This window comes from Frieseomelitta varia, unplaced genomic scaffold, assembly GCF_011392965.1.
Source record: "Frieseomelitta varia isolate USP_RPSP 00005682 unplaced genomic scaffold, Fvar_1.2 scaffold_185, whole genome shotgun sequence".
NCBI lineage: Eukaryota > Metazoa > Arthropoda > Insecta > Hymenoptera > Apidae > Frieseomelitta > Frieseomelitta varia.
In genome coordinates this window covers 624,602-640,792 of record NW_025109583.1, presented here as the reverse complement: position 1 = coordinate 640,792, position 16,191 = coordinate 624,602, and the positions used below count along the sequence as shown (strand labels likewise).

Below are 16,191 nucleotides of genomic sequence, written 5' to 3'. Positions count from 1 at the left end.
ATAGTATAATACACTCGGCGCGCGCCGCAGAGAACGCGCAATTTCGGCGGTGAACGTATTCCTGAGAACGTGAAACACCGTTTGCCGAACGAGCAAACTGGCCTGGAAACGATCACGCGACGATGATCGACGAGTGATCGATCGCGAGTTATCGCGGTGTGATAAATGACTGACGCGAGAGAAAGAGAATGGACTTGATTCGCTTCGTGTGTCCGTCGGGGGACGATTCGAATCGAAGTTTCCAAATTGCGGAGAATTTGATTAAATTTATACTCGAGCAGAACTGACATCGATCGTTTAAATTAGTGGGTGGATCAATTGTTAGTCTTTTGATTTATTCGAAGAATACATGCGTATGTGTATCGTCGTTGCGAACTTTCGTAATATTCGCCCGTGAATTTTTGTTCGTAAAATTCTAAAATTTAGAATTACTATCGAAGAAAGATTACCGGACTTAAAATTGCGGTCGAATTGCGCAGATTTACTAGAAGTAAGAATTCAGTTGAATTATTCAATTTAATTGGAACAATAATTCAAATTATTCAATCGACTAGAAGTAACGATTCAACTGAATCATTCAAATTATTCAATTTAATTGAACTAATAATTCAAATTATTCGAGAATTGATGATTCAATTGAATCATTCAAACTATTCAATTTAATTGAAACAATAATTCAAATTATTCAGTCTACTGAAGGTAACAATTCAAGCTACTCAATTTAATTGAAACAACAGTTCAGATTATTCGATCTACTAGAAATAATAATTCCACTGAATCATTCAAATTATTCAATTTAATTGAACCAATAATTCAGATTATTCGATAATCTACTGGAAGGAACAATTCAATTGAATCATTCAAACTATTCAATTTAATTGAACTAATAATTCAAATTATTCAAGAAGTAACGATTCAATTGAATCATTCAAACTAATAGAAACAACAATTCAGATTGTTCGATCTACTAGAAATAATAATTCCACTGAATCATTCAAATTACTCAATTTAATTGAACCAATGATTCAGATTATTCGATAATCTACTGGAAATAACAATTCAATTGAATCATTCAAACTATTCAATTTAATTGAACTAATAATTCAAATTATTCAAGAAATAACGATTCAATTGAATCATTCAAACTAATAGAAACAACAATTCAGATTGTTCGATCTACTAGAAATAATAATTCCACTGAATCATTCAAATTACTCAATTTAATTGAACCAATGATTCAGATTATTCGATAATCTACTGGAAGTAACAATTCAATTGAATCATTCAAACTATTCAATTTAATTGAACTAATAATTCAAATTATTCAAGAAGTAACGATTCAATTGAATCATTCAAACTAATAGAAACAATAATTCAGATTGTTCGATCTACTAGAAATAATAATTCCACTGAATCATTCAAATTACTCAATTTAATTGAACCAATAATTCAGATTATTCGATAATCTACTGGAAGTAACAATTCAATTGAATCATTCAAACCAATCAATTTAATTGAAGCAACGATTCAAATTGATCAATCTACTCAAGCTATTCAAGCCTTTGAATAATTGAATCTGCTCAAAGTAACAATACGATCGAATCGTTCAAATTATCCAAGTCGGTATATAATAATGAAGACGACGTGCTCGAAGAGACGATTGAATTGATTCGTTCGAGCTACTGAATCACAAAACCGGCGCACCAAATTTCGCTTCATATCGCCAATAATAACAATTATCGTCCAACAGGTCACCGACCCGCGGGTAGCAAACGTTGTTCAATCAAATATTAAGAAAATCAATCATCCGCCAATCACGGTGTATCGCATATATGATAATGATTTGCCCGAAGCTAAGGAACACCATATCGGTCCACACACTATCGCGCGCGCGCGCGCGTGTGTGTGTGTGTGTGCTTTGTTGACTGAATAGCTAGCGTTCGGTAAATCAATCGCCAGCCAGTGTAGATTTTCGCATTAGAGGAACAATACGTGACTTCGCGAGTCGTAAATCTCCATCTAACGAACGTGCGCGTGTTTTTGTTTGCCATCGGGGGGGAGGGGGCGCCCCCCCGTCGAAATAAATGACTGGTCGTCGTAAAACCGGGGAGACCCGGCACGTTTATGTTAATCGCGCTACTTCATCGACACACATGAATTACACGCTGCACCTGTGCACTGTAAACTGTGTACAACGTAATCGATTCACGTAAACCAGAGCGAGGAGGGGGAGGTTAAAAAAAAAAGAACAAGCACGTGGAAGAAATAAATTTAGACCTCGGCTTCTGGGAAGAACAATTCATAATCTGTAAAAGTGTTTCTGCGAGGAATTTAGTAATTTTCAGCGATGATAATAAAGAGATCTTGGTTTCGTTTCGAAGCGTCGAGCTTCCATCATCTCGGAGGTTTTGTTCCCGAAATTTTTCTCGCGACTGGATCCACCACGGGCCGGAAGATTAAAGTCTTCCCTTTACAACGAGTCGTTAAAACTCGCTGTACGATTTTTTTTTTTTTTTTGTCGACGTTGTCCATTGAACTTTAAACAGGGCTTACATCGGGACCCGGCGAGATTTCAGAATTCTCTGGAATTTTTGTCGTTTAACGCTAATGTTCGATGAAATTACGAAGGGCGAGGAAAAAAATTGTACAGCGAGTTTCAATCTTCAAAACCGTAATAACTCTGGTGGTGAAAAAAAACTTCCATTGCCAATTTAGAGACGTTTAAATTTTCGAGAGAGAAAGGCATCCTCATTGTCGAGTTTCCACGAATATCACGTAGTATGACAAATGACGTCTTTTTCCTTCGATATCGCAAATATACATAAAGAAATAAAATTTGAAAATGAAAGATTTTTGTTTCTTTAAGAATCGTTCGAATGCAAGTTCGTTTCGACAAAGTGGCCAGCGGTTGGAATAAAATTTAGAACGAGCGGTAATTTATCATTTGAAAAGTGGGTGGTTTTTGCGAGGCATCCTCGGCGACAGCCGTGGAATTAACTTTCTTATGCAGAGACTCCTTGACCCGTTTCCACCTTACCCAGCCATGGTACTCTTTCTAGAAGAGGCTAAGCCGCTTTCCTAACTGTTCGCGTGTACACTTCAACACACGTACTACTTGTACGTATTTGCATATATATATATATATATATATGTGTGTGTGTGTGTGTGTGTATATATATACTCGTTTCCTCGCGCTAATGCATTCGAAAGGCGAGTTTATCCTTTTCTTCCTTTTTCTTTTTTTTTTTTCTAAATTTAATCGAATATTTGTAACCGCTTTAAAATTCCTAATTTGCACGTCACGAAATGGCGAAGGAGAACAGTGGACGCAGCCAGAGTTGAAATTAAGAAATCGATCTGGAGTTATACATATCTCTGCGAACTTTTAATGATTTTTCTAAATACTCTGTATTTAGCGAAACACTCCGAGAGTACGTGTAGCAATGAAATTTTTCGAAACTGTTAATTCACGTATTGAACGCTGTTTTCGAAAGTGGACGTTGCGTTCTTGAAATTGTGCCATTAAATTTATGAACTTTCTTGAAACCCCCGAAGATTCTTTCGAACGGTTCAAAATTCGTCGCGAATCGTGAATAAAATTGCAATACTGACAATCACTTATTAATCCGGCGAATCGGAAGAGTAAACTTCAAACATTTGAGAACGTGTGCTCGCCAATTTTTAATTACATCATTCACCGACGAATCGTAAACCTTATCAACGATTTGACAAATAACGAAACTCTCGCCGAACGTTCACCGTTTACAGAATTTCAAGCTAGCTGGAGTATCAAAAATTGAAAACAGAAGAAAAGTAACTCATTTCCCTCGCGATAGGGGCAAAAAATATCGGGCAGAATATGAGCGTGTTTTTTGCAAAAAAAAAAAAAAAAAAAGAAGAAGAAAAAACCCCGAGGAATATCGGAACGCGTCCGCGTTCGCATCAATGCGATGATCGCGCTCAAAGGGGGAAATGAATCGGTTCGTACAGCTGCTCGGCTACTCCATTAACCTCGAAGGGGAATAAAGGCACGCACGGCAATGTGTTATGAGGAAAGCAATTACCTGAAATATCGTTCGAACCGCTTCGAAATAAACAGCCCCCTCAATTGGATGCAACTGAACGTGTTACGTGTTTCTCTGATCGCGATTCCCGCGCAGAGGGGCACAATCCGCGATCCACGATTGTGAACGAGGAAAAACAATCGGCGCCGGGCTAATTCCGCGGAAATGCGAAACCCATCGACCCGTCCATTTGCTGTATTGCCCCGCGCGTCAAATGAATTACGCGCTACAAATTATTATGTTTAGAGCGAGGAGTTATTTAATTAAGAGGTACATATAATTAAGAGCTTAACGGGTCAGGACAGTGTGAAATTTTCAAAAAATCGACTTTTGTTTTAAAATTGTAGCTTGAAGTCTTAGAAATAAGATAAGGTCCTAGCCTTATTTTGGAGTGTAGTAAATAGATCCGCGGAATACGGAATAATTGAATTTACATCGCTGTTTTACAACTTTAAACAATATCACAAAGTGTACATCGTGTGATTCAAATATTACTTTTTGGTGAAACGAATATTAGGGGACTTGTTGACTTAGGGTTCAATTTAGTTGTGAATTGTAAGAACTGTGAGCCGCGATATGTAAGTAAAAGAAGCAAGTAAATGAAATACATATGAAAAATGGCGTTCTGAAACTTTGAAAACGCGTTTTTCTCGAAACTAGTGAAAACTTTTCACTGTGAAAACTTGGCACGTATCTTTAGTGTAACATTTACTAGGGATTGACGATCGAACATTTTTTTAATTTTTAACAATTTCGAAAGATATAAACAAAAAACGTAGAAATATTTAAACCCGTCACACTGTCTTGCCCCCTTAATAATTATAGCGTAACGCTATTAATTATTTTCAGAAAGTCGCGTTGCTTCGTGCTTTACCGATCTCAATTCTGATTACAATGTAATTCTCGATTTTCTATTTAATTCTTATTATTCTGATTATTCAATCTATTATAATTCTAATTATTTTCTATTTAATTTAATCGTGAGGTTTCAGGTGAAAATCACAGGTGTTATTTAACCTAGTTGCAACGAATTTGAGGAGGAGACAGTGATCGACGAATAAAGGTGTACAAGTTGCAAGGAATTTACGAAAGAGCTAATTTATCGTCGTTTCTTGCTCGACAAACACCTCATTCTTTATACACAGAATTATCTACGACTAGCGTCCTTTAGCTCAATCGTAGAGTTACGTCGTCGAAATAACGAATTCCAATCCGCACTCTTCGTTCAATTACCAGTGACAAGTAGATGCTCTTAAGTGGATTAATTTTGCACTTTATTGAGACTTAAACTTGAAACGCCACGTGGGAGGAAATCATTTATTGACGAGAAGAAAGAGTTGCTCTCTGCGCGAAGCGAGAAATTTAGAGAAATTTCGATAAAAGAATAGACAGAGTTCATCGTTGCCTCGAGAAGAAAATGATCATTTCACTCACGATTGTTAACGTTTGCAACTCGTTCGAATGGCTTTTAATCAGCCATCGTTAAAATTATTCAGAAAGGGAAAAGAAAGAGTCACAATAAATGGCACTGAATTGGATTAATTCGCAAATTCGCTTCTCCCAGAATTAACAGAAATAGTCTATCGAGATTCACTTCGTGTTGAATCACGATCGCTCGACTGTCGATCGTAAAAGCGACCCCCGAAAGTGTCCAAGTGACTAATTTCCATTTTAATAATAAGGTCAAATCGGAAAGAGACAAAGAAAATTCGCCGCGTGGATAGTTGGCCAAACACGACGAACGAGAAAAAGCGAGAGAGGGAGCTTTTGCTCGATAATGTAGCCAACGACGCGCATAACAAAACTGAGATGCACGACAAAGCCGAACTGTTATCCCGAGATAAGCAAACTAACCGGCGTGTTATCTGGAGCATCGATATATCCAAAAGAGGGGAGGGGGGAAGGAAGCGATGATACCGGCTACATCCAAGATTTAATTACACGAGATTTAAGACGGATTTTCGGTAATACCTTACCATTATAAGCGTCGTTGGCTGAACGTACGGACGAGAATTACACGCATGATTACACCCCTAACGCGGCACGTCGAAATATGCGGTATTATCGGGAAATATGTAAATCAGCATTATCGAATCCGCGGGAGGAACCGCTAACAAATGTATCCGAACGTGGCGCGGCCGCTACTACGTTCATCTATCCTAACCGGGTAATTGTTCCGAATGCGAAGGTACCCGAGGCTCAGCCAGATTTCGATCTTCGATTATTATTGTTCCAGTTTTATTCCAGAGACAATTTGTATTCCGATACGTCCGCGTCGAATATTCCTCGAGCGTTGCGAATCTGTTAGCAAATCGTCGAAACCATCGAGATTTAGACGTCGTAATAAACAATTGAAGTAACTTTCGTGATCGAAATCTGATTTCTCTGGTCTGAATCCGAACGATTATCGACGATTTTTATGAAAAAGAATTCGCAAGTATTGCCTGTCTGTGACACTGAAATTTCTTGGAAGTTTCTTTATAAAATAATCGCGTGTATTCCCTTTATGAAGAAGCGTTACATTAAAATAAAATAAATAAATAAATATATATATATATATATATATATGAATTATTAAAAGGAAAAGAAATTCAGTAAAATATATCACGCGGTTTCGTGAAGGAAAATTCACATACGTTACAAGCACAAAATACGAAACTTAATCGTAATATCAATGAATATACAGAATATTCTGAACGGGTAAAAATGTTACCCGATAATAACGATTTTAGCATATACCATCATTATCATAATTAACAAGGTGTATCCCATATATCACTAGACTGCGGATTACACAAACAATAATTGCATAAAAATTAAACAACACTCGCAGCATTTAATACTGCAGTGAGCCATCTCGAACTATCAATTATGATCAATATTCATATATAATATTTAATATAAATATAATATAATTATTAATATAAAATATTATAATATAATAAATATTACTATAATACTATAAATATTACTATAATAAATATTATAATATAATATAAATATGAATACAAATATAATTTAATATTAATATAAATATTATAGTATAATATAATTATTAATATAAATATAATTTAATATTAATATAAATATTATAGTATAACATAATTATTAATATAAATATAATTTAATATTAATGTAATACTTAACATAAATATATGTAATATTATATATATATGTATGTAATAAAATCTATATAATATTATACATATGTAATATTTGATAGATTTAATATGTTCAATACTAAATGATGACATTCAACATAAACGAAAACCACATAAAAATCCGCAATCTAGTTGTCCACATAGTTATTAATCATCGTCAAATAAAGACTCACCGTTCTCTGCTCGAATCTGCCCACGCCTCGTTCCTCCTTCTTCCTCTTGACTTCGTTCCTCTTCCCCGCGACAGTATCTCACCGCGATCGTTTCCGGAAGGAATGGACTGTGGCACCAGCTTCCCCCGCTAACAGCCCATATTCACACGCGAGAAATCGTCACTTTTAAGCAAACTAACTCACTCACTCTCTCTGGTTTCGCGAAACGCGCACGCGATGGTTCTCTCTCTCTCTGTCTCTCTCTCTCGGCGGTAGTGTGGAGAGACGATCGAGGAGGAGGAGACGACCGTTCAGATACGAGGCGGCGGTGCACACTATTTCTCACTACACAGTCGGGAGGCGGTTGCTGTGAATCGCGGGTAGCGATAATTTCGAGGATTCCGGGAGCTGCAGGGTGCAGCCAGTCCACTTGCGTTTCCAACCTCCCTAACGATGCCCGGCGTTAACTGCGCCTCGTTAAACCTGGCACGATGACGCGATGACGACACCTGGAAACATCACGTTCTGTAGCACTTGGACACGCTTAACTCGATCGCGAATTATCGCGCTGCGATTGGATTTGTTAGCCCATCCGTCGCCAGCCGACTTACTCTCACGTCTCGTCCCCGTGTGTCTATGTACACTGTCGTTCGAACGTACGAGCACTATCGTTTCTCAGCGAACTACAAATATAATAGTATTTCCACGGCGGTCACATTGAAATCATCGACACCGGATTTGCCCGACAACAGTTTTCGCCGACGATATTATTATGATATTTGTTCATCATTGTTTTTCTAATGATAACGCAAGGTTTAGCTTCAGGTTTAGGAATAACAGAACCATCATTTTCTGGATATGAGACATTTTTGTACATATTTTCACTAACAATAAGACTGATTATAACTCGATTCGATACGCTAGTAGCAGTGAAGACCACAGCCGAACGCAAACTGAGGCATCGTCTGACGCAAATTTGCCAATGTTGTTGTCGGTCAATGTTATTGTCGATAGAAACTGTTGTCGGGCAAAGTCGCTGTCGGGCAAACCTGGAGTCGATGAAATATTGTCGGAGAAATCTGTGTTTCTTCTCAGCGAACTTCTCTTGGCGTGAGTTTAAAACTTTAGATCTGATTTTTTTCAGTAAAATTCGCTAAACGTGTACGAATGTGTTGTTAGATCCTCCACACTCTTGCTTCTGACAATTACGATAAGTGTCCACGTACGTTTCAAGCGACAGTGTACGAAGAAATTTCACACTTGTCACGATCGAACTTTGCCAATTCAAGTTAAATTGTAAGCGTGTAAAATTTGTCCGTTCAATGAAATATTGTACATAAATATTTTTCACGTTTAATTTTGAAGGGAGCTATCTCTCTCGTCTAAATTGCTGTCGCTTAACGCGACAATTCGTTGAAATTCAGACCGATATCAAGGGTCACGAAAGACAGAGCAAGAATAATGCAAACCAGAGAAATGATTATGCTGTCTGTTGCATGAATAAATTGAATCCAGCGTGATGAGAATGTGAAAGAACAATCGTGAATTCAGGAATGCTTGAAACATGGATATGCATACATGCATACATGCGCATGCACATATATGTATATGCGCGTAATGCATGAAAAATAGGGAACGACCGATCGTGCCATCCTGTTTCCCCGAGTGTCATTAAGCTTTTATAAAATATAGAAGTAAGACGGCAAATCGAATTTAGAAATTATTAATATCGATATTCGCGAATGAACGTTGCACACGCGTGCTCGTGATTGTTATTATTGATCTCTCAATTTATCGGGCAAATATTCTCAAGAACGCCTTTAAAGTTCTCGAATGGAATTTAGGAACGTTAGAACATTAATGTTACTAAATGATTAAAACATTACACTATTAACTATTATATTATAACAACATTATATATTATATATTATTACAATATATTATAATATTATAATGTAGTAATATGATATTAGTAACATATTATATAATATCATAATATATAATATTATTACAACATTAATCTATTAATTAAACTAATTAATTAAACCTATTAATATAAGAGTCAATATAGATTTAAAGAAAAATCATTGATATCGCTGTAATATTCTATTTAACTAAATTACTAACTATGTAAACTGCTATGTAGACTGCAGCAAAAAAACTGTGGAGGATTTCTCCTATTCAACAAAAATTGTTGGACTGTTAATGTTACTAAACGATTAAAATATTACAGTATGAACGATATCAACCCTATTAATTAAACGAATTAATTAAACCTATTAATATAAGAGTCACTCTATAGATTTAAAGAAAAATCATTGAAACCTCTGTAATGAATTACTAACTATAAAACGTTTTATTTAACTAAATTATTAACTAAATTACTAACTATGTAAAACGACTGCAGCAAAAGAACTATGGAGAATTTTTCCTATTCAACAAAAATTGTTGGAATATTGATGTTACTAAACGATAACATTAACTTTATAATTTTACTAACATAAANTTTTACTAACATAAAACATTACAATATGAACGATATCAACGCTATTAATTAAACGAATTAATTAAACCTATTAATATAAGAGTCACTCTATAGATTTAAAGAAAAATCATTGAAACCTCTGTAATGAATTACTAACTATAAAACGTTCTATTTAACTAAATTATTAACTAAATGAATTACTAACTATGTAAAACGACTGCAGCAAAAGAACTATGGAGAATTTCTCCTATTCAACAAAAATTGTTGGAATATTGATGTTACTAAACGATAACATTAACTTTATAATTTTACTAACATAAAACATTACAATATGAACGATATCAACGCTATTAATTAAACGAATTAATTAAACCTATTAATATAAGAGTCACTCTATAGATTTAAAGAAAAATCATTGAAACCTCTGTAATGAATTACTAACTATCAAACGTTCTATTTAACTAAATTACTAACTATGTAAACCGACTGCAGCAAAAAACTATGGAGGATTTCTCCTCAACAAAAGAATTTATAACATCTAACTGTCAACCTAACATTATAGCTATTCAATGCAAGCTAATATAGGGACAATTCGCGTCTGGATCAACAAGCGGCGAAATCGCCAGACTACGGGACCATCAGTTCCAATTTTTATAGAACAAATCGACCAAATCGACAAATATTTTTTCTACCCCTTGCTGCCTTCAATTATCAAGCTATCGATCGCGGAATCGTACAGTTCGAAAGCCACCGATTCGATTTTCGTTTTCTCATTTGTGTGTTGTGCACAAATCTCTGTCCGCTTGTGCGGGGTGACAGTGGTGGAAAATAGCCCGCGTGTATATCGAAACAAGCCCGGGGACACAGCGAGATTAGGAGAAATCTTCCGCGGATCATATAAATTTCGCGAAACGCCGGCTTCGTTGCCGGATTACAAGTACGACTGGACGTAACACGGCACACGTGTCGACACGATCTCCGTATCGTTCCGAAACGATATCGCGTTGCGCGCGCGAGAGAGAGAGAGAAAGAGAGAGAGAGAGCCGATCGAATACAGTGGAATTAAACCGCTTTCCAATCGGTATCCAACCAGAAATCGTCCATTTTTCTTATCGCTCCCGTACATGTAACAGTTTACGAAAGTGTTCGAACGTTTTGTGGGGAAAGCTTATGGGCATGTTACATTATGCGTTACACGTGAAATATTTCAAATAACAGCGTAACAATTCCTTGAATAATATTATAAAGCACACTGTACATTTGCATGGAAAATTCTTTTTCACTAAAAATAAATTAACGATGATTTAACGTAATGATTTCTTGCCAAATTCGCAAGAAAGAATATGCACTCTTATTGATAATTTCATATGAAATTAAAAATAATTTCCCAAAATAATTTCACGTTAAATCGTTCTTAAACGAGACCAAGGGAAAATTAATATCGATGATCACTCGTAATTCACAATGATTTAACATAAAGACTTGTTGCCAAATTTGTATGTAAGAGCATATACTCCTATTAATAAGAATGTACAAGTATATATATATATATATTTCATACGAAATTTTCCGAAATAACTTTATTAAAACTATTCCCGAATAAAACCAAGGAAAAGTTAATATCGATGATGATTCGTAACAAAGACTTCTCGTCAAATTCGTATCTTGTTAGCTAGAGTCATTTAATACGAAATCTTTCAGAAATAACTCCGCGTTTAGATTGTTCTTAAACGAGACCGTGGAATCGGCAATTTTTCGACGGGATTTTCTTATAAAGACCGTCTCTCGCCCGAGAATAATTGAACGTGAATTGAAAAACGTTTTGTAAACATGTATCTGTGGAAGCGGAATTAAAATCGACACTCGGCAATCACCGACAGGCAAGGAAGAATCGTATTTCCATCGAAGTATTCCAATAAAAACGATACCCTCCACCTCACCCCATCCGTGTTCCAAACTGAAAATCAATATAAAAAAAAAGAAAAAAAAAAGGAAAAAGGATAGATACGTGATTGCAAGCAATCACGTATGTTCGAAGTGTTTCTATCAACGGGGGAAAATGGAAAATGGAAAAAAAAAATACGAAATACGGGAGTAAATTCTAGATCCGATATCTCGCGCGTGTGCTTGCTATTAATGAAAAGCGACAGTCGTTAAAAGGAATCTGGATTTGTTTAATCTCAGTTTACCGTCGATTTCGACGGCGAAAAGTGTCCGCCGTCGCGACAGATTCGCCTTGTCGCGAAATCGTACGTATTGAACGAAAATTTCGTTCGCTCGTATAATTTAGAAATGAGAGATAACTTTCTCACTTTAAAAAATGTACAGAGTTCAATGAGAGAAAGAAAAGGAAAATAAAAATGCAGCGCGTTTAAATCGAAAAAACATCGAAGTTTTGCGAAATGAAATCGAAGTCTCGATGATTAATTATTTGATATTAAAACGTAAGTGCGCTCGAGCGAAAAAAAAAAAAAGTATGCCTGCAGAATAAGAAATGAAAGTTTCTCGAGAATTAGATGGTCCAAGTTGATTTCAGTATTTAGAGTGAATGTCCACTAATGGACGCCATCAGGATACAACCATATATATATATATATATATATATATATATATATATATATGTTCGAATGTTTCGATACGAAAGCGCAAACTTCCCTATGGCAGTTAGTAGAAAGTGAAACTCGATCGAACCTCTAATTCTCCCGTTAACAGTTTCGACAAAAATTTGGACAGCTCGCTGGCTATCCAATATTCCAATATTGCTATAACGAGACGTTAACTTCGGAGGAACTTGTTTGTAATTTAATCACGAAACGGCGATTCTTCTCGGCGAATCAAGAACACGTTGCGGTGTTCGGGCAATAGCAATCACGAGTCCCGCCCTTCGTTTGATCCCGCTTCAATCCAACTTCCTTGGTTCACCGAAAAAAAGAAAAAACTCAGACCAATGAACTCCAAACAACGCGTTAATTAAATTTCCACGGGGGAGAGAAAAACCTCGATAACTTCTGGCCGGAGGACAATTTCTGATTTCGATTCATTCCTAACCAGAAATATCTGACAGAGAGAGAGAGAGATAGAGTAAAACCAAATGGTAAACGATGAATTAATTTCGAAAATTTAAAAGTTACAAACCAGGAAGGAAGGAAGGAAGAACACAAGAAATAAGAAAGAAGAGGACCGACAAGTTTCAAACAACGTGTCGATGAAATTTTCATTGAGAAACTCCAACAACTCTCGCGTAAAATGGTAATTTTTTTCCGCCGATCGGTGGATCGGAGCTCGCAAACGAAGAAACGAGAAAGAAAAGATGAAGAAAGAGAGAGTTTCCAACAAACGCTTCAATCAAATTTTCATCGGTGAAACGTCGAGAATTTTCAGCCGGAATGACAATAAAAATGGAGGAAATAAAAAAATGGAGCAAATCGAGAGAGACCTGAAAGTTTCGATTCGAATCGAAGAAAACTACGACTGTTCAGTTCGATCATTTCTCCCTCGGTCAACGGGTCCAAACAGATTGCAAACGAAGAAACAAATAGAAACAGAGAGTCGAACGAGCCCTCAGCATTAATTAAACTTCCACTTCCAGCGAAGTGAAAATCGAACGATAATTTCCCGATCCCCCCTCCCCCTTTTAATAAATCAAAAAAAAAAAAAAAAAAAAAATCACAAACTCGGAAACAGAGAAACTAAAAGAAGAAGAGGATGAGAAGAAAGGAGAAAGGGAAAGAGAAAATGCGGTGAATCACGCGGTTCGTAGTGTTCCATGCGAACGTCGTCCCGTGTTCCCCTTTTAATCGCGAACCGGCGTTACCGGATAAAGCAACGTGTAATTTGTCGCAATTGGTATTGTTCGCTGTTTCTCGGTTTTCCGGGTCCGCTCTTTTCCCCCGTGCGCCCCCTCCGCCCCTTTATTTTCCCTCGACTCCATCCTGTTCTACGCGACGCGCTTTTTTTTTTTCCCCCATCCGCTATTTTGCCTTTCCCATTTTCCTCGTGCACAAACCACGAATCAAGGCAACGTCACGGACCGTTGGACTGGCTACGTCCCAGTTTTGCGGCCATCGAAGTTTATAATGAACGTCAATTATTATCGAGCAACGACGTCTCCGAACCTACTGACACGAGGAATGCCGAAATATGGTGGTATTGGGTCAAGATGTCAGGGAATTTGCATTTAATCGTGACGTAGCTTCGAAAAGTATTTTTAGGAAGATTCTGACGAATTACAAATAGACATTAAAATGACAAATTTTATGTTAAAATTAAACAAGTTTTTATTTTAAAGCGTTTATGTTCGACTGTATAATAAGCTGAGGAACAGGGCAAGTTTCATCTACAAATTTATTGGAAGTTTTATCCAGGCATTCCACGATTGCAACGATTTCTCCAAATTCTTTTCTCACTGCAATTCGGTCATGAGTTGAAAAAAATTAACAAGTCAATTATTAAAAGTATCTCAAATTATGAGAAAATAACTATAATGAATTAGAAAGAAGAACACTTAACCTACTTAACTCAAAAGAAGTTGCATGACAAAAAGGGAACTTACATTTTGCCTAAACGATAATTAACTTTATACGTCAAATTTAACGTCAACTTTTTCTATATATAATATTTTAAAATTATTATTAAGATTCATTATCTCTCACTGTAAGAAAATAAAACTGTCACATTTATAAACAACGAAAACTCGAGAGAGAATTATAGAGACAACTAGAGAATTTCTTAATTTATTTAACGAAGGTCTTGCAATAATGAAACAAGTTTGAAATAATTCGAAAACGACTTATGGAAACGTTCGACGTCTCTCCAGAGAGATTACTCAACAAATTGATTTGACAGAACAATTACATCCCTTCCTGTTTCAATTTCAATTGCAAGAATTTCAATTACATTTCGAATTTCGGTTCAACTTACACGTATATGAAATCCTTGATTCGACCAGCAATCGAGAATCACGAATTCCACACTTTTCTTTTTTCTCAAAATCACCAAACACCTATCGTACCTCACTGATACATTCCACAGATTATCATGTGACAACAATATATAGATTTACAATTTACTCGCAATCTGTCTCCCACACGATCGACAGATCCTTGTCACACCTAATCAAAATCATCCTCGTACCCATCTACAGTATACGCACACTTTACCGTTCACTTGTACTTTATCGACGTTACAACCATCCTTCCATCTCTGTTGCGACGAATGTATGTGTGTGTGTGTTTCATAAAATACGAGATGGAGTCTCACTTATCGATCAATCTGCTCGATCTGTCGACTCCAAAGATCAAACAGCGACTTACTTTACGTGCTTACGAGGAAATATCGAGACGAACGCGACGAGAACGCGACGAGTTAAGGAGCAGAACCAGCCGAGCGGCTGAGAACTCGAATAAAAAAAAAAAAGAAAACACGAACACGAAAATCTCTTCGGCGCGATATAATCGCAAGGAAGTTTCACGGAGAAACGGGCCGCTCGCCGGCTGCTCGTTAGGACTTCGCCTACGGACTGCCGGGTGCCGCGGCAAAAGCTACGGCGCAACACGCCGACGCATCAACCCCCTTAGAACCCTTGGCCCCTGTGTCGCACCGACACCAACCAACACCAACTTACGAGGGAGAGCTTCACGTTGTGGCGATCCGCGCGTGCTACCTTGCACCTGTAGACAGGCGGCACCCGATGCAATTTGATATTTAATCCAACGACAAGGATCCAACGTCGATCTTGCGCGATTGGTATCACATGTTCTGCAAAACAGGGGAGAATTAATCGTGAGAAGGGTTGTACGAAGGATTGTAGGTGATTTATTGTACCAAAGTGTTCGTGATTGGATTGTCTATAAGAGGCAATTAACCCTTTTGTAACTAGAATTTAACGTATAACTTGAAAATTACACAATGTTTGTACAATTTTATTATTACAATTAACTGATAATCTCTTCTATCTAACCTAAGAGACAGAGACAGCACTCATTGTAGAAGAGTTGTTGAATTTTTGTGTTGTATTGAGCTATTTGCGACTGGTTGTTTTACAATGAAATTAAACATTGTGAGTGTGGTGTAAAATTAAAAAGACACTAAGATATTTAAGGTATAATAAACTAAATTTTATTACCTTCGTTTCTGCTTTCTGCTTGTAATAGGTTAGGAAAGTTTCTGCAAATAAAATGGAAAAGGAAATGTTTACTTTCAAATATCATGATTTGTGTAAATTATGGTTGCTTATGCATTTATGAAAAAGATTCAAGCACGTACATAATGCATGAATTTTATTAGATTAGATATTTATATTATTAATAGTATGTAAATTAGATATTAAA

The 16,191-nt window shown here is 36.5% G+C and overlaps 1 protein-coding gene across 1 annotated transcript in view; it reads right to left on the bottom strand.

The window, feature by feature from the left end:
- The window catches only part of LOC122538988, a 157,393-nt gene extending 141,776 nt beyond the window's left edge, over nt 1-15,617 (bottom strand). The window contains exons 1-2 of the mRNA XM_043673543.1: nt 15,486-15,617; nt 7,399-7,886 (exon numbers count right to left, since the gene is read on the bottom strand). The gene's annotated coding sequence lies outside the window, so the exon portion shown is untranslated. The remainder of the gene's footprint in view (nt 1-7,398; nt 7,887-15,485) is intronic.
- Nucleotides 15,618-16,191: the final 574 nt, after the last annotated feature.